We start from the raw sequence: 18,465 nt of genomic DNA on the forward strand, positions 1-18,465 counted from the left end.
AGAACAGGGACTGCACAGGGTTTCCGGCGGGAAACTGCAGGGTTTCCGGGTCACCGGCCTCTGAGGCGCCTGTGGTTCCGCGCGTTCCAGCCGGTCCTCTCCCAGCTGCCCGGTACCCAGAGGTGAGGAGCGGAGGCAGGAGGGGCTTTCTGTTGTCCAGTGATTACGTCTGAGTTGGTTTTGTTGTTGTTGTTGTTGTTAAGATTTTTATGTATTTATTCATGAGAGACAGAGAGAGAGAGAGAGAGAGGGGCAGAGACACAGGCAGAGGGAGAAGCAGGCTCCGCGCAAGGAGCCGGATGTGGGACTCGATCCCGGCTCTCTGGGATCCCGTCCTGAGCCAAAGGGCAGGCGCGAAACCGCTGAGCCCCCCGGGGATCCCCACGCCTCAGACTTTCAGCCCGAATCTCTGAATTATTAACTTCGTTAGGTGCTTTTCTGTTTTTAAGACTCTTAAGTGGGGACAGAGGCCGCAGTGGGCTGCAGATGAGGACTTCTTCCCTGTGGAGTGATGGAAGGGCCTGGAATTGCGTATGTCCGTTTCCGCAGGGTATTAGAGCTGTGGTAAAACCTCACAAGATCAGGCTCTGGTTAAACAGCTTCTCTCAGGGCAGTCCTTGTTAACAAGAACAAAATGCTCTGGCATCTATCGATCTCTGGCTTCTTTCTTTCTTTCTTTCTTTCTTTCTTTCTTTCTTTCTTTCTTTCTTTTCTTTCTTTTCGATTGATTGATAAGAGCTCATTTTTCTCAAGAGGGTGGTCAGAGGGAGAATATCTTCAAGGCCACTGGCTGCTTAGCAGGGAGCCATCTGGGGGCTGCGATCCTGGGACCCGTGAGAGAAACCTAGACTCACGGTTGGTTGGACTGCCAACCAACGGAGACACCCAGTAAAGGATAATTTCTGGGAATTTCAACACTGCTTTGCAATGCAGTTTCTTATTCTATCTGTATTCTCGAGGACAGACTATCAAACAGCTACTAGGAAATTCTAGGCAGCAGAATAAAAGGGAAAACATACCCATAGCAGCTTTAATCAGAAGAAAGAAAAAATAAAGGCCTAGTATTACATAGCTGAAATTATAAAAACCAGAGACTTAGCTGACCCGCAAAATATCCACTATCATCAGGCCTGTGTTTGAATGCTTTTCTATGAGAAGCGGTACACTTGGAGGAGTCAGAAGGATGCATATAACTATTAAACGTTTATCACTTCAAATTTTTCTTTCCTTTTACTTTTTTTAAAAGATTTTATTTATTTATTCATGAGAGACACACACAGAGAGAGGCAGAGACACAGGCAGAGGGAGAAGCAGGCTCCATGCGGGGAGCCCGACGTGCGACTCGATCCCGGGTCTCCAGGATCACGACCTGGGCTGAAGGCGGCGCTAAACCGGTGAGCCACCCGTGCTGCCCAAATTTTTCTTAGCTTTGAGGTCAGGAGCATTTGTTGTAATTTAATAAAGTTGGTAAGAGAAGATTGGAGAAGAAAAAGCTACAGTCATTATTCTGTAGCATTTTACACATGTAAATATGTATTTGTAAGGTGTTTATCATTTATGCATAAGCATCTATAAGTGAATTTATTAGATAACAATTCTGTATGTTGTCTTGTCAGTGAATATTTATTTGAATTCTTACACATATAATTGCATTATGTAGCACTTATATTTGTTTATTTTATTCTCCTTGTTTTAGCATACTGGCTCTTGTTCTGACTTGTATTGGCTAATAGGGAGCTGGATAACAACCATCCTGTCTGTCCTTTTAAAAATTAAATATTGTTAAAATTTAATGAAGTTTTAAAAATTAAAATTTAAATAGGAGATTAAGAATGTATTTTTAAAAGAGGAGTATATATGATAGTCTATAATCAATAAGAAAAAATATTTTCATCGAATCAACTAAATAACAGGCAGTTGAGAATACTTGCTCAAAACATTTAATGTGATTTATTCTATTAATTAAAGTATAATTTAGTTTTTGTTACTTGTTTTACAGAATAATTTCTGCATGTTTTTGTTAGTAAATTGATAGACAGTAATTGTATATGGTATCTGTAATCAGTTATTCTGTTTTTATATAAAAATTTATGAGTGAGGGGCACCTGGGTGGCTCAGTGGTTGAGCATCTGCCTTTGGTTCAGGTCGTGATCCCAGGGTCCTGGGATCAAGTCTCTCATCAGGCTCTCTATAGGGAGCTTACCTCTCCCTCTGCCTATGTCTCTGTCTTTGTGTGTCTCTTATGAATAAATAAATAGCATCTTTTAAAAAATTATGAGTGATTTTAATCTAAAGTATTAGGGATAAAAGTTAGGTTTTGAAATAGACTAAAAATGAAATACAGTCATCACACAACTTTTCACTCATGCATTACATGTTAGAGGTCAAGTACTTATTTTTATTTATAATATAGTGATGCTTGATCATTGTTCATAAAATTGCCACTGTATTTATGATTTGGTACTGTTGAGACTGGTGAGGTATGTTCTTTTAGCTATAACTTAAATCAGTTTCACAAATTCTCTAAGCCTCATTTAACTCATCCATAGACCAGCACTACATCTTGAAGTTCTCTAACCTTCTTTTATCTTTTTCCAAGATTTTCAACTATATTAATGAAGAAATTTTAGGTAACAATGATTAGAAATATATACATAAATTATATATGTATATATTTAAAAAATGGCTTTGATAAAAAAATATAAATACATAGTATTACATAACAGACATTCATAAGATAGGGCAAGTACCTACAAATTTATTTAAGTCCACATCCCAATTTACTTCATTAAGGATCTAAATTCTTTCCTTCCTATAAATATATTATTCTCAGGGTATCAATTTTGTTATTGGCTGTTTTTCCCTAATAGTTACAAAATGGCTGTCACAGTTTGTGGCGATAAAAGAAAACAATGTCCAATGTGTCCAAATACACATTTATATGTTTGTATTTATTCTGTGTGTGTGTGTATGTGTGTGCGTGTGTGTGTTGGGAAGTGTCTTTTATTATTTTCTTCCCCCCCCCCCGCAGTCTTGAGGTATACTTGCACATATTTAATGTGTACATTTTGATGAGTTTGGCATAAGCATATACCTGTGACATCATCACCACAGTCAAAGTAAAAACATTCATCACCTCCAAAAGATACTTCTTGTGTTGTTTATTCTTTGTTTCTTCTTCTTTGTTTCTTCTTTTTTTCCTTCTTCTTGTGGTGGTGGTGGTGGTGGTAAGAACATTTAGCATGGAAACTACTCTCTTAAAAGGTTAAGTGACAATACCATATTGTTAACTATGTTGTACAGCAGATCTCTAGAATGTATAGCTATAACTTTATACCAATGAAATAAAGTCAGTCACAAAAGGACCATTCATGATTCCATTTTTAGGAGGTACCTAAAATAGTCAAATTCATAGAAGCAGAGTATAGAATGGTGGTTGCAGGGGATAGGGGCATGAAAATAGGGAACTTGTTAAGTGGTCATTATGTATTTTTAAATTTTCATCACTAAAGATTTCTAAGAGGTCACTCAACAAATTTCCCTTCACAGATTACTTGCCAAACAGCTGTTGATTCAAGCCCAACCAGTACTTCTAGAACCCTATTCTCAGCAGCTTCTGATAGGCAGTTCTTCAGACCTCCAGCCATCAGCCCCTTGTGGCAAGGGGCTTCCAAATTTCCACTCCTATGTTGAAGTAGCCCTCCACTCTGCCTGTGGATGCCTTTGTAATACCAGTTGCTACATATTTTAGAGGTGTACTAGGGAGGAATAGAGTCACTATGCTTCTTGTGAGGAACCCATAGATTTAGGAAGCCAGTGGGTTCCCTGATCAAATCAGAGTTCTGTTGTAAAAGTAGAAAGGAAATGGATGGCAACTAAGCCATCCACAGTATATGCTATAGCACTAGGTGATATAGAAGTCCTTACTATATGTGATAGCACTACGAATGATCTTTTGTGTGTGACCTTCCCCAAGGAATTCCTACATGTTTTATAAATCCTGAGTGTTTTTCACTTATAAGTTTAGCTAACAGCAACAATAGGAAGCTGTGCTGTCCCTTGCAAGTCACTGCTTATTATTCAGTAACTGTTCTGGCTATTGTTCTCAAAATATAGATATATTCCTTATCCATATACTCTTCAATCCTTATACTGGATAAGACCAGTATAAGACAGATAAGACCGGTCTTTTTGTTGTTGTTGTTGTTGTTGTTAAAGATTTTATTTATTTATTCATGAGAGACAGAGAGAGAGAGAGGCAGAGACACAGGCAGAGGGAGAAGCAGGCTCCATGCAGGGAGCCCAACATGGGACTCGATCCTGGGTCTCCAGGATCATGCCCTGGGCTGAAGGTGGCGCTAAATTGCTGAGCCACCTGGGCTGCCCAGATAAGACCAGTCTTAAAGTCCAGCTGTACTTTACTGAGAAGTTAAAGAGTGCAAAATAGAATGCAATACAGGAGTTTTTTTTAAGAACAACGAAAATATAAAACTGAATATGTTTCTTAGAATCCATGAACTGCACAAGATTTTCTATTGCCTTTCTTTTCCTTAGACTTTTGACTGCTGTTTAGTTATAGAAGTCAGTGTCTTTGAACCTTAATGAGATTCCTTAATCATTTCCTCCCTAGTTGGAGCCCAGCCTCTCAACTCTACTGTAAGGTGAGGGGGGTGGGGAAGAATCTTCTACCCCTTGTGTAATTTTGTAAAATAGACTTCAACATCATAATCATCTTCCTGGCAGAGGAAATTTTTCCCAGAGGAAAACAATTCTAGACATTAATATACAGAGCAATTTGATATTGTTTCAGATCCTTATTTTCATTAAAAGAATCTTATTTCTCATTTATATCATCAAAGGCCCATTTAAGCGATTCCCACACTCCCACTTCTCCTAAAAGATGACCTTTTCCTCAAGAACTTTACCTCTAACTAGTAAAACTTAAGAATTACATTTCTCTTAATTCTAGCCATCCGTTATCAGATATTGGGGACAGGTCTCGGAAGACCCTCTGTAACAAGTTCCTTATAAAATGCATCTAGAATTAGTCTCTTCAGTAGAATATAGCATATATTTAGCCTTAAAGATAGCTAAACTGAGGAAGCCTTAAAGCAATATTGAGTATGATTAAATATATCACCAGATTTGCTTACCCTAGACAATAGATAGGAATATCTTTCTATTTCCAAAATCTTTTCAGAAATATGCCAGAAGTGTCCTTTCTTTGGCCAAGACATACACAGGACTGAATAAAGACAACAAAGGAGATTGTTGAGAATGACTCTATACACATAAACATGTGGGTGTTGAGTATATAAGTTTAAAATATTAATAAACTTTCTGATGTCTTCTGATCTCTTTTGTTCTTCATCCATTTCAATGGAACATAAAGTGTTCAATGCTCACTGTTCCAGGAAAGAATATGTTAGCCTGAAGCAGTTTCTTCTAACTTTTGAATTTTATGTAACTAGTCCTGAGCAGAGTAGGAAGAACCCAGGACATGAACAATAGGCTTTTGGAGAGCTACAGGGAGAAATAGAGAGTGTACAATGCTCTTTCAGACTGGGGAAGAAAGTGCCCAAATTATAGTGAGAAGGAGAGGATCATGTAAGCGGTAATGGGTAGATGGAAGCAATTTTCTTTGAAAAGCCTTTGTTTTCCTCTCCCATAATTCACGTCCAAGAGAGATAAAAATATACCAGAATGTTTGCACAGTCTAATAGCAAGAAAACATATACTTTGTTTTTCAGGTAGATCTAGGGGAAGAAGGAAAAGTTAGGGACCCAAGAAAAAAATGGATAACTTTATGAAGAACCTTAGTAGATGATCTTACACAATGCTATAGAGTTTTCTGTGTAGACACATAAGAATGATTTCCTTCAGTGGGACTTTGCGGATTGAAATGAGGGATGATTCAGTGTCAGCCCATATGCACTGACAACTAAGAACATGACAGGATGATGAATGTATTGGTAAATACCATCATGGACAGATGATGATGAGAACCAGATGGCATTCTTTCAGCAGCCAGTAACAAACAACCCAACTGACAAGGACTTAAACAATAAGGACATTATTTACCGTTAGCAAGAACCCCTGAGGTCTGGTCAGTTTAACAGGACAATGATGTCATCAAAACCCTGGGTTTTTATATTCTTCCCAGTCACCCTCAGGTGTTGGCTTTAGTTCTGTTTTTGCCTCAAGGACCATTGGACAGCTACCATAGATCTTGGCATCATATTTACTAAACTGCCTCCAAAGAAAATAAGGTTACTGTCTTGAAAATTTACCTTTATTGGTGAGAGAGAAGCTTGCTTAGGATACCTAATGAAGTTTATCCATTTGTACTTTAGAGGACATGGTATACCTAGCTGAAGTGCAGGCAAAAATTAGTGAATTCTGTTGGCAAGAAAGCAAGGTAAAGGGAGTTTGGGGGAAGAGGAGAGAATGTATCTGGCAGGTAAAAATGTGTCAGCCATATTCATCATTGTGTACTTGTGTACCACAACTATGGAATACACACAACCATGACCCTGAGAAAAAGCGAATAATTTATTCATTGACATTTATTCTTTAATATTGGCAGAATCATTTAAGTAAAAACAGAAGCAAGCCAAAAAAATACAGTAAGTTATATGAAAATATAGCTGTATTTCTTACACAATTATATGGAAAGGGAATCAAGATAAATATAATTGAGAAGGTAGAAACATGAAACCCTATGTATCATGTATTTTTGAGAGGGACAAGTATGCTGACATATTAGCTTATTACTTCCTATGGTGAAGGAAGAAAAACTGTCCATAAGTGACCCAAGATTTTTTTTTTTCTGCTTTGTCTAGATAATGAAGTAGCAGGGATTGAGATTCTTCTTTCTCTTAGCAGCAGTGAGGCTACACCTATGCCCCAGTGTCTTTCTCTGTATTATGGTTATAGTATGGTTGCCAGGTAAAGCACAGGAAGTTCAGTTAAATTTTAATTTCATAAAAAGCAACAAATACTATTTTAGTATAGGTATACCACTAATATTGCACAATGCATATTTAACTAAAATATTTGTCATTGATCTGAAGTTCAAATTTAACTGGGCTTTTTTTGCTTTTATTTGCTAAATCTTACAACCCTACCTTAACCAGAGAAATTGGAATCATCACAAGCTACCCAAGTCTCCAAGGGCTCCTAGGTATCCAGTTTTCCCAAAGATTACTTTTCAGCAACAATCACCTTAAATTCACACAATTTGGCCTAGAGGTAGCTGCAATGCAGGTTGTAACTATACCATTTTTTGTACTTGCCCTAAAAAAGGCAAAACTGTAGGGTGAAGGCTCCTTTCAATGAACTGTGTCCAGCGGAGTACCCTAGTGTTTATATCCTACTTTCTAAGATACTGGGAGATAGAAGCACCATGCCTTCTCTTGTCTCACTGACAAAGCCTCATATACTTTCCTTGCCTCCCTGATTCCAATCCCCCAAGAAGATATCTCTTACTTTTATGAAACTATATTCCACTCTTGAGCCAAGAGACAGGTATGATGTATGTCTGCTCTTCCCACATAGACACAGACTCATACTTTATTTCTTTATAACACATACAAAAAGACTAATTCTTAGGACAGTGCTTGACATATATGAAGCACTTAATAATTTTTTATTGAGTGAATGAATCAATTCATTTTACTTTAGGACTGGGCGTAACTCAAAGGAAATACATTTTAGAAAAATAAGGCTTTTGATATTTCTTAACTGCTTTTAGAAATGATAGGCTGAAGAAGCTCATATATAACTCCTACTAGACACTGATTTACTCTGATGAAGCATAACTTTATGGAGCTGAAACCTAAGTCTACTTGAATCCACTGATCAGAATTAATGCCACCTTTGATGGAAAAAATGGACAGTAGGTGAAACTTAGTAGATTTCAATAAGAACACTGCATTATTTCTGTGATATTCCTGCTAAAAATGCATAAAATGAATCTAAACTGTAATCCTGGGCAGCCCTCGTGGCTCGGTGGTTTAGCGCTGCCTTCAGCCTAGGGCCTGATCCTGGAGACCCAGGATCGAATCCCATGTTGGGTTCCCTCCATGGAGCCTGCTTCTGCCTCTGCCTGTGTCTCTGCCTCTCTCCGTGTGTCTCTCATGAATAAATAAATAAAATCTTTAAAAAAAATAAACTGTAATCCTGAGGAAATATCAGACAAACTCAAATTAAGGGACATTCTCCTAGTCCTGTCATTTTCAAAATTCTGAGTAACTGTTATGAACTAAATGACACTAATGAAAACCCTAACAAAAGCAAAGCTTGATCTTGAATTGGCTTATTTCATTATTGGAGCATTTAATGGAACTTAAATCCAAGTGTTAGATGGTAGCACTAACTTAGTACTAACTTCCTGATATTGATGGTTGTGCATTAGATAAATAGGAGAGTAGGTAGGAGACCCTAGTTTTGTCTGGTCCCAGGAATTCAGCTGGATAGCTATTAAGTCACCCTGAATACTGTGAACTCAACCAGATATCTAAGATAAGAACTGCTGCAGTTCTGCAAATAGAAAAGTGTCCACTTCTGTAAGAATGACAAGACAGAAAAACTCACCCCAATAAAAGAAAACAGGAGGTAGTACTGACTGCTAGGCACCTAATCAGTATGGATATAAGAAAGATGTCAGAAGTAGAGTTCAGAATAACAATTATAAAGATACTAGCTGAGCTTGAATAAAGCATAGACGACCCTAGAGAATCCCTTTCTGGAGAAATAAAGGAACTAAAATCTAATCAAGTTGAAATAAAAAAAAAGGCTATTAATGAGATACAACAAAAAAAATGGAGATTCTAACTACTAAAATAAATGAGACAGAAGAGAGAAATAGTGATATAGAAGACAAAATTATGGTAAATAAAGGAGCTGAGAAAAAGAGAAATAACTACTGAATCATGAGGGGAAAAATTTGAGAGATAAGTGATACCATAAACAAACAATATAAGAATAATTGGGATCCCAAAAGAAGAGGAAAGAGAAATAGGAGCAGAAGGTATATTGAAACAGATTATAGCTGAAAACTTCCCTAGTCCAAGGAAGGAAAGTGGCATTCAAGTCCAAGAGGCACAGAGAAAGCCCCTCAAAATCAATAAAAATAGATCAATATCTTAACATTTAACAGTGAAGCTTGCAAATGTCAGAGACAAAGAGAAAAGCAGATCGGACAAGTGGTCCATAACCTATAAGAGTAGAAACATTAGAATGGCAGCAGACCTAGCCGCAGAGACCTGGCAGGCCAGAAAGAATGGGCATGATATATTCAGCACGCTAAATTTGAAAAATATTCATCCAAGAATACTTTATCCAGCAAGGCTATCATTCAAAATGGAGGGATAAAAAGGTTCCAGGACAAACAGAAACTAAAAGAATTTGTGATCATTAAACCATCCCTGCAAGAAATATTAAAGAGGATCCTTTAAGCAAAGAGAGAGCCCAAAAGTCACATAGACCAGGACAGAGACAATAACAGAAACAGTGATTTTACAGGCAATACCTTGGCATTAAATTTGTATCTTTCAGTAGTTATTCTGAATGTAAGTGGGTTAAATGCTCCAACCAAAGACATAGCATATCAGATTGGATAAAAAAGACCCATCCATATGCTCTCTCCAGGAGACTCATTTTAGATCCTAAGACACCTCCATATTGAAAGTGAGGGGTTGGAAAATGTCCATGCTAATGGACATCAAAAAAGTAGCCATCCATATATCAGATAAATTAGATTTTAAACCAAAGACTATAATGAGATGAGGAAGGACATATCATAATTAAAAGGTATATCCAACAAGAGGATCTAACAATTATAAATATTTATGCCCCTAACATGGGAGCAGCCAGTTATATAAACCAATTTATAACAAAGAAATACATTGATGATAATACAATGACATTAGGGGACTTTAACATCCACTCATAGCAATTGGACAGGTCATCTAAACAGAAGATCAACAAGGAAACAAGGGCTTTGAATGACACGCTGGACCCCATGGACTGCACAGATATATTCAAAGCATTGCATCCTAAAGCAACAGAATACATATTTTTCTCAAGTGCAAATGGGACATTCTCTAGAATAGATCACATACTGTGTCACAAATCAGGGCTCAGCTGGTCCCAAATGATGGGGATCATCCCCTGCATATTTTCAGACTCCAATGCTTTGAAACTTGAACTCAATCACAAGAGAAAATTTGGAAAGAACTCAAATACATAGAGGTTAAAGAGCATCCTACTGAAGAATGAATGAGTCAAGCAGGAAATTAAAGAAGAATTAAAATTAAATTAAAGAAAAAAAATTCATGGAAGCCAATGAAAGTGAAAACATGACAATTCAGAACCTTTGGAATGCAGCAAATGTGGTCCTGAGAGGGAAGTATATGGCAATACAGGCCTTCCTCAAGCAACAAGAAAAGTCTTAAATACACAACCTAATCTTACACCTAAAGGAGCTAGCAAAAGAACAGTAAATAAAGCCTAAATCCAGCAGGAGATGAGAAATAATAAAGATTAGAGCAGAAATCAGTGATACAGAAATGAAAAAAAAAATAACAGTAGACAAAGATCAACGAAGCTAGGAACTGCTTCTTTGAAAGAACTAATAAGATCAATAAACCTCTGGCCCAACTTATCAAAAAGAAAAGAGAAAGGACCCAAGTAAATAAAATCATGAATGAAAGAGGAGAGATCACAAAAACACCAAAGAAACACAATTATAAGAACATATTACGAGCAATTGTATGCCAGCAAATTAGGTACTCTGGAAGAAATGAATGCATTCTTAGAAACATATAAACTATCAAAACAAAACTGAAGAATTAGAAAACCTGAACAGACCCATAGCCAGCAAGGAAATTGAATCAATTATCAAAACTCTCCCAACAAATAAGAGTGCAGGGCCGAGTGGCTTCCCAAGGGCATTCTACCAATCATTTAAAGAATTAATACCTATTCTTCTGAAACTGTCTTGGAAATAGAAGGAAAACTTCCAAACTCGTTCTATGAGGCCAGTGTTACCTTAATTCCAAAAGCAGACAAAGTTCCCCCCAAAAGGAGAATTATAGACCAATATCCCTGATGAATGTGAATGCAAATATTTTCACCAAGATACCAGTAGGATCCAACTGTACATTAAAAGGGCTATTTACCATGACCAAGTGGAATTTATTCCTGGGCTGCAAGGGTGATTGAACATCTGCAAATCAGTCATTGTGATACATCACATTGCTAAAAGAAATAACAAGAACCATATGATCCTCTCCATAGGTGCAGAAGTATTTGACAAAGTACAGCATCCTTTCTTGATTAAAACTCTTCTCAGTGTATGGATAGTGGGAACATACCTCAATATCATAAAAGCCATGTACAAAAAGCCTATTGTAAGTATCATTCTCAATGGGGAAAAACTTGAGAGCTTTTCCTGGAAGGTCAGGAACATGCAGGAATGTCCACTCTCGCCATCTCTGTTCAGCATAGTACTCTAGAAGTCCCAGCTTCAGCAATGAGACAAGAAAAAGTAATAAAAGGCATCCAAATTGGCAAAGAAGAAGTCAAACTCTCGCTCTTCACAGACATGATATTCTATGTGCAAAAGCCAAAAGAGTACACTCTATAATTGCTAGAACTCACAGGAATTCAGCAAAGTGCAGAATGTAAAATCATACACAGAAATCAGTTGCATTTCTATACACTAACAATGAGACAGAAGAGAAATTAAGAAATTAATCCCATTTACAATTGTACCAAAAAACTTTAAATTACCTAGGAATAAACCTAACCAAAAAGGCAAGCGATATGTATTCAGAAAACTATAGAACACTCATGAAATAAATTGAGGAAGACACACACACAAAAAAATGGAAAAACATTCTATGCTCATGGATTGGAAGAACAAATATTGTTAAAATGTTTATGCTACCTAGAGTAATCTATACATTCAATGTAATCCCTATAAAATACCATCAAGTTTTTCTTTTTTCTTTTGCAGGGTAACTCAGAAGCCAGGTTTGAAGGTGACTTCCTTCCATTAGCCACAGTTTGAAGGTCTCCTGAAAAGTGTTGTCCTCATTGTTTGTGAAAAAGGGATGTAAAAATTAGTAAAGATTACTGATTATATTTCTTATAAAAATAACATTTAAGTGTTTTATTATGCAAAGATACTGTTTGTAATGTAGCTGCTTCTGCTGAGGGGAATCGACCGGTTAAGGTCTGGGAAAGGGGGATTTTTACTGTGTGTATGAATTGTGTACTGTGTGCATGCATTTCCCATTCACAAAAATAAATAATAGTTATATAACAATAGTCATTTTTAGTAGATATATGTCTAAATAGGGAATCACTGTCTCTTTTTGTGGTTCCAAGAGAAAATGGATTCTAAATATGGGAATATGTGGTGAGAAAAGAAACAAATGGACCACATTTCTTGTCTCCAGACAAGTTTAGCGTTTTGAGGTTGTGGATACTTTAAATCTTGGTATGCTTTCTTCAATCTATTTACTATTAGCCTTAGGACTAGTGTATATTATGCCTAAATTCCGATACTCTGCTGCCTTTCAGTTTTAGCTTTGTGTGTTGTTTTCTATTTTAGGAAGTAACTATGAGTATTTTGTTATTTATTTATTTTTTATAACTGAGTATTTTAGATACATCCTGATTATGCATCATAGGCTTTTAGCCAAATGCTATTATATGTCAAAATTCATAGACAAATTATTAGAATTGCAGAACAAATGGAATTAACTTTAAATTTTGAGGTTGGAATGAAAAAAAATCTTTAATGATTTCATAAAGAACAACTCCAAAAGTGTAGCATGTAATTATAGAATGTTAGTAAACATACATAGATTGAACACTTTCGATAAAATCATGTGTAATGAAATGCTTTTAAATCATGTTCCAAATTCATTATAAAGTTATTAAATACCTGAAAACTGCTCTATGAGTAGTGAATATTCTATATATTGATTCAGATATATAAAAATCAGTTGACAGTCCACTGGTTTTTTTAGGCACACTCAGATTCTCTTTAAATATGAGAAATATAGCAATATGCTTCCTGTTATTCTAGGAATCAGATTCATAAAATGTAGTCCCAACACTGTCACTTAATATCTATGTTAGCAACAGGATATTAATAACAGGGCAGCCTAACTTACAGAGTGTAGTGAGCATAAAAATACATTTCACATATAATTTTGCAGCTGTGTTTTGAAAATCTTCTCATTCTATGAATATATATGATGATAGGAAATATAACACTGTATGGAGGAGTTTGTAGAAATTATAAACTGAAAAATTATCTGAATAAAATCAACTTCAATTCTCAGAATATTTTCTCATATATTAGCATGTGTGTATTCATGTGTTAAGCATGTCTCACTTGTTTTGTTTTCATTTAAATTCTCAGTTCTGATAAATCATACTAAATATCTTAATATGACTTTTTTATTGTGAAAATTGTTAATTTATTAATTGCTATAATTTTTTTCACTCCTTTCTATGTCATGCTAAAAAACACATAACATAAAGTACATCATTTTAACCATTTTTAAGTGTACAACTTAGTGGTGTTATGTATGCATATTGTGAAGTGGATCTCCAGAACTTTTTTTCCTGCAGAACTGGAACTCTCTACCCTTTAAGCAACAACTCTCATTTCCGCCATCATCCAGTTTCTGGTAACTACCATTTACTTTTTGTTTCTTTGAATTTCACTACTTTAGAGATATCATAAAGAATTCCAACTTGTAGTTTCATTGATGTTTTGCTGCTGTTTTTTTAATTCCTATTTATCTCTGCTCTAATATTTATTATTTGAGTTTTGATAGATTTTGGTTTGGTTGCTTTTTCCCCCTGCCTTTTCTAACTTTTTTCAAGTAAATTTAATTGTTGGTTTGAGATCTTTAATCTTTATTAAATTTGCACTTACAACTCAAAGCTTCCCGTCTTCACACTGCTTGTGTGCTGCATGCAGTTCATAAGTTTTGTGATATTGTGCTTTTTGTTTTCATGTGTCTTAAGGTACTTACTACTTTTTCTTGTGACTACTTTAACTCATCTAAGAATGTGTTGTTTAAAAATGTATTGTTAGGTTTCCATGTATTTGTGGATTTTCCTGTTTTCTTTCTATTGATTTCTAGTATCTAGAAGTGATAATTTGCAGTATTACAATCTTCTAAAATTTGTTGAGACTTGTTTTGTGGCTTAACATAAGGTGTTTACTGGAAAATATTACATGTGTCCTTGAGAAGAATGTGTATTTTGCTGCGGTTGAGTGGAGTATTCTGTGTATATATTTGTTAGATTCTTTGGTCTATATTGTTGAAGCCCTCTATTTCTTTTTCTCTAGTTGTTGTATTCATTGCTGAAAGTGAGGTACTGAAGTCTCCTGCTATTCTGTTGTTTTCTATTATGTCAAAGTTATTTCATATACTAAGGGTTCTGATATTTGGCACATAAATATTTATACTTGTTACCTTATTTTATTTAATCATGTTATTTTCTTTTCTGTCTTTTTTAAGGTTTTGACTTAAAATCTAGTGTATCTGATATTCATGTGGTGACTACTGCCCTCTTTGGTTTACCTTTTGTATGGAATATCTTTTCCATCATTTCACTTTCAGCCTTTATGTGTTTTCATTTCTAATGGGTTTCTTATTAATGGCATTTGGTTGGGCTTTTTAAAATCCACTTAGCCAGTGTATGTGTTTTATGTTGGGGAGTTTAAAAATGTAAATGTTTAATCCATTTACATTTAAACTAATTGTTGATAGAAGACTTATTATTGCTGAGTTTGTTGTTTTCTGTTTTGTAGCTTCTTTGTCTTCCATTTCCTCTTACTGCCTTACTTTAGTTTTTAATAGTTTTTGTAGTGACATGCTTTGATTCTCTTTTCATTTCTTTTTATATATATTGTATAAGTATTTTGTTTGTGGTTACCATTGAATTTATATAAAATATCTTAAGGTTATTGCATTCTATTTTAAACTGTTAACAGTTTAACTGTAGTCACCTACAAAACCCTACTCTTTTACAGCATCATCCCCCCACATTTTGTTATTGATATCACAAATTTCATCTTTAAAGATTGTAAAATCAAGAGCTCAAATCTATATTTTTTAATGTTTTTGTAACTTAAGCTATATTTAAAAGTTAAAAGTGACCAATATTAAAATAAGAGGTTTCTAATTTTTGTCTATGTGTTTATCTTTAATGGAGAAATTTATGTTTTTGTATGGCTTCATGTTCTTACTAGTGTCTTCTCATTTCAACCTGAAGGACTCCTGTTAGCGTTTCTTGTAGAGTAGGTCTGATGGTAATGAACTTTCTCAGTTTTTGTTAATCTAGGAATCTTAATTTCTCCTTTTGCATTTAGTATTTTTTTGCTTGACAGTTTTTTTGTTTGTTTCTTTTGTTTTCTCTCAATACTTTGAATATATCACTCTCCCTTTTGGCCTAAAAGATTTCTGCTGAGAAATCTACTAATTATGAAATTTCCCTTATATATAATAAGTTGCTTTTCTCTTGCTACTTTCAAGACTCTTTCTTTGACTTTTGGCAGATTGGTTATAATGCATCTTTATGTGGATCTCCTTGAGTTAAATCTAGTTGGATTACATTGACCTTTTTAAATTTTTATATTCACTTATTTGTACAGATTTGTGAACTTTTTCAGCATTATTTCTCTAAATAAGATCTCTGCCCCCTTTATTTTCTTCTCCTTTGGTGATCCTATAATACATATTATAATACTTAATATAATAATGAAATTATGGGATCCCTGGGTGGCGCAGCGGTTTGGCGCCTGCCTTTGGCCCAGGGCGCGATCCTGGAGACCCGGGATCGAATCCCACATCGGGCTCCCTGCATGGAGCCTGCTTCTCCCTCTGCCTATGTCTCTGCCTCTCTCTCTCTCTCTGTGTGACTATCATGAATAAATAAATAAAATCTTTAAAAAAAAATAATGAAATTATGAATGTCATAATGAAATTATGAATAAAGCTGTTGTAAAGATCTATGGGGGAGCATCTGAATGAAAATATATTTTTTTAAAAGATTGTATTTATCCATTCATGAGAGACATACAGAAAGAGGCAGAGATGTAGGCAGAGGGAGAAACAGGCTTCCTGCAAGAAGCTTGATGTGGGACTCGACCCTGGAATTCTGGGATCACGCCCTGAGCTAAAGGCAGTCACTCACTCAACCACTGAGCCACCCAGGCATTCCGTGGAAATAATTTTTTAAGTTTATTTGGGTAAATACCAAGGAGTGTGATTGGTGAATTCTATTGTAAGAATATACTTAGTTTTATAAGAAACTTCCAGATTGTCTTCCAGAGTGGCTCCACTATTTTCCCAAGACCAAAAAATTTGATTCCCTTTGATCTGCATCATTGCCAGTATTTGATGTTGTCAGTGTTCTGGATTGGCCACTCATAGCTATATAGTGATATCTCATTGTTTTAATTTCCATTTCCCTGATAACCTATGTTTTGGAGCAACTTTTCATATGCATTTTTGCCATATTTTTATCTTTGATGAAGTAAATGTCTGTTAAGGTCGTTGGCCCATTTCTGAATTGTGTTGCTCATGTTCTATTACTGAGTTACAAGAATTCTGAGTATATTTTGAGTGATAGTCTTTTATCATATATGTTGTTTTGCATATATTTTCTTTCAGTCTGTGGCTTTTAAAAAAACACCTCTTAAAAAACAAAAGAAACCTATTGACTGTCTTTTGCAGAGCTGAAGTTTTTCATTTTAATTTTAATAAAGTGCCTCTTATCAGTTCTTTCTGTCATGAATTATTCCTTTGGAGTTGTATCTAAAAAATCATCACCAAATCCATGATTATATTGATTTTTCCTGTGTTATCTCCTAAGAGTTTTACAGTTTTGCGTTTTTCTGCATGTGTATATACAGTTTTTAAAAAGACTACTCATTTGTTGAAAATGCATCTTTTTCCCCATTGTTTTGCCTCTGTTTCTTTACCAGAGATCAGTTAACTATTGTTTATGGAAGTCTATTTCTGTGCTACTTTGTTCCATTGATCTGTTTGTCTATTCTTTCACCAATACTGCTACTGTCTTGATTACTGTATTAATAGTAAGTGTTGAAGTTGGGTAGTGTCAGTTCTTTAAGTTTGCTCTTCTCCTTTAATATTGTGTTGACTATTCTGGATCTTATGCCTCTGCATATAAACTTTAGAATCAGTTTGTTGATATCTACAAAATAACTTGCTTAGGTTTTGATTGCATTGTATTCATAGAATAACTTGGAAGAACTGATATCTTGGGGGAGGGGCAAGGTGGCAGAAGAGTAGGATCCCCAAGTCACCTGTCGCCATCAAATTGCCTAGATAACTTTCAAATCATCCTGAAAACCTACAAATTCGACTTGAGATTTAAAGAGAGAACAGCTGGAATGCTACAGTGAGAAGAGTTCACGCTTCTGTCAAGGTAGGAAGATGGGGGGGAAGAAACAAAAGGCATCCAAGGGGGTGGGGCCCCGCGAGGAGCCTGGCTAAGGCCGTGGGGAGTGCCCCCATACAGGAAAGCCCCGTCCTGGAGAAGCAGGAGTTTCACCAATCTTCCCGCTCGCAGGGAGTTGGAGCAGGATCCCAGGAGGGGCGGGGATGCCCTCAGGCTCCCAGGGGCACTAACAGAGCACCTGCGCCACAGGGAAAAAGGGCTGTAGCGCGCAGAGCAGGATCCGGGAGCAGCTCGGGGGCAGCTCGGGCAGAGGCTCTGCGCAGACAGAACTGCGAGGCTGGGCGCGCGATTCCAACAGCGCAGACCCGGGAGCTGCAGGGACACAGCCCAAGATCCGGCGCTCCCCCCCCTCCCCCCCCCAAGCAGAGGCTGGGAGGGCCCAGGACAGCAAGGACTCTCCAGCCTCTGGGGCGGCCGGAGCGGAGCAGATCAGTGGCCCCGCCCCCAGAGCATCCAGGCCCCTGCAGACTGAGAGCTCCATAGTTACTGCAGGAGCTGAATCCAGGCCTGGAGAGCTGGCCGCTGCTACTGTTGTTCGTCCTGGGGCCTCTCAGGATAAATAACCCCCACTGAACTTCACAGTGGCCTCACGGGATAAACAGGTTAAACTACTATCACCGAGCCCTGAACCAGGCTGAGGGCTGAGCAGGCCCCTCCCCCAGAAGACCAGCTAGAACGACAGGGGAAAAACAAATTATTGACCAAGCAGCACTGGAAAGTTCCAGGGGAGGTCGAGGGATTTACAGTATACAGAATCAGAGGATACTCCCCCTTGTTTTTTGTTTTTTGATTTGTTTGCTTCCCTCCCCCTTTTTTTTCTTCTCTTCTTTTTTTCCTTCTTTTTTTTTTCTTTTTCTTTTCTTTTTTCTCTTCTCTCTCTTTCTCCTTTTCCCAATACAACTTGCTTTTGGCCACTCTGCACTGAGCAAAATGACTAGAAGG

The 18,465-nt window shown here is 36.6% G+C and overlaps 1 long non-coding RNA gene across 1 annotated transcript; it reads left to right on the plus strand.

Moving 5' to 3' along the window:
* The first annotated feature begins 34 nt into the window (after nucleotides 1-34).
* On the plus strand, nucleotides 35-17,453 carry LOC111091749. The gene is made up of 3 exons (XR_005376017.1): nucleotides 35-122; nucleotides 12,023-13,712; nucleotides 17,391-17,453. It is a non-coding gene; the product is annotated as an uncharacterized LOC111091749 (long non-coding RNA).
* The last annotated feature ends 1,012 nt before the right edge of the window (nucleotides 17,454-18,465 follow it).

Source organism: Canis lupus, chromosome 22, assembly GCF_011100685.1.
Source record: "Canis lupus familiaris isolate Mischka breed German Shepherd chromosome 22, alternate assembly UU_Cfam_GSD_1.0, whole genome shotgun sequence".
In the NCBI taxonomy this organism is placed as follows: domain Eukaryota; kingdom Metazoa; phylum Chordata; class Mammalia; order Carnivora; family Canidae; genus Canis; species Canis lupus.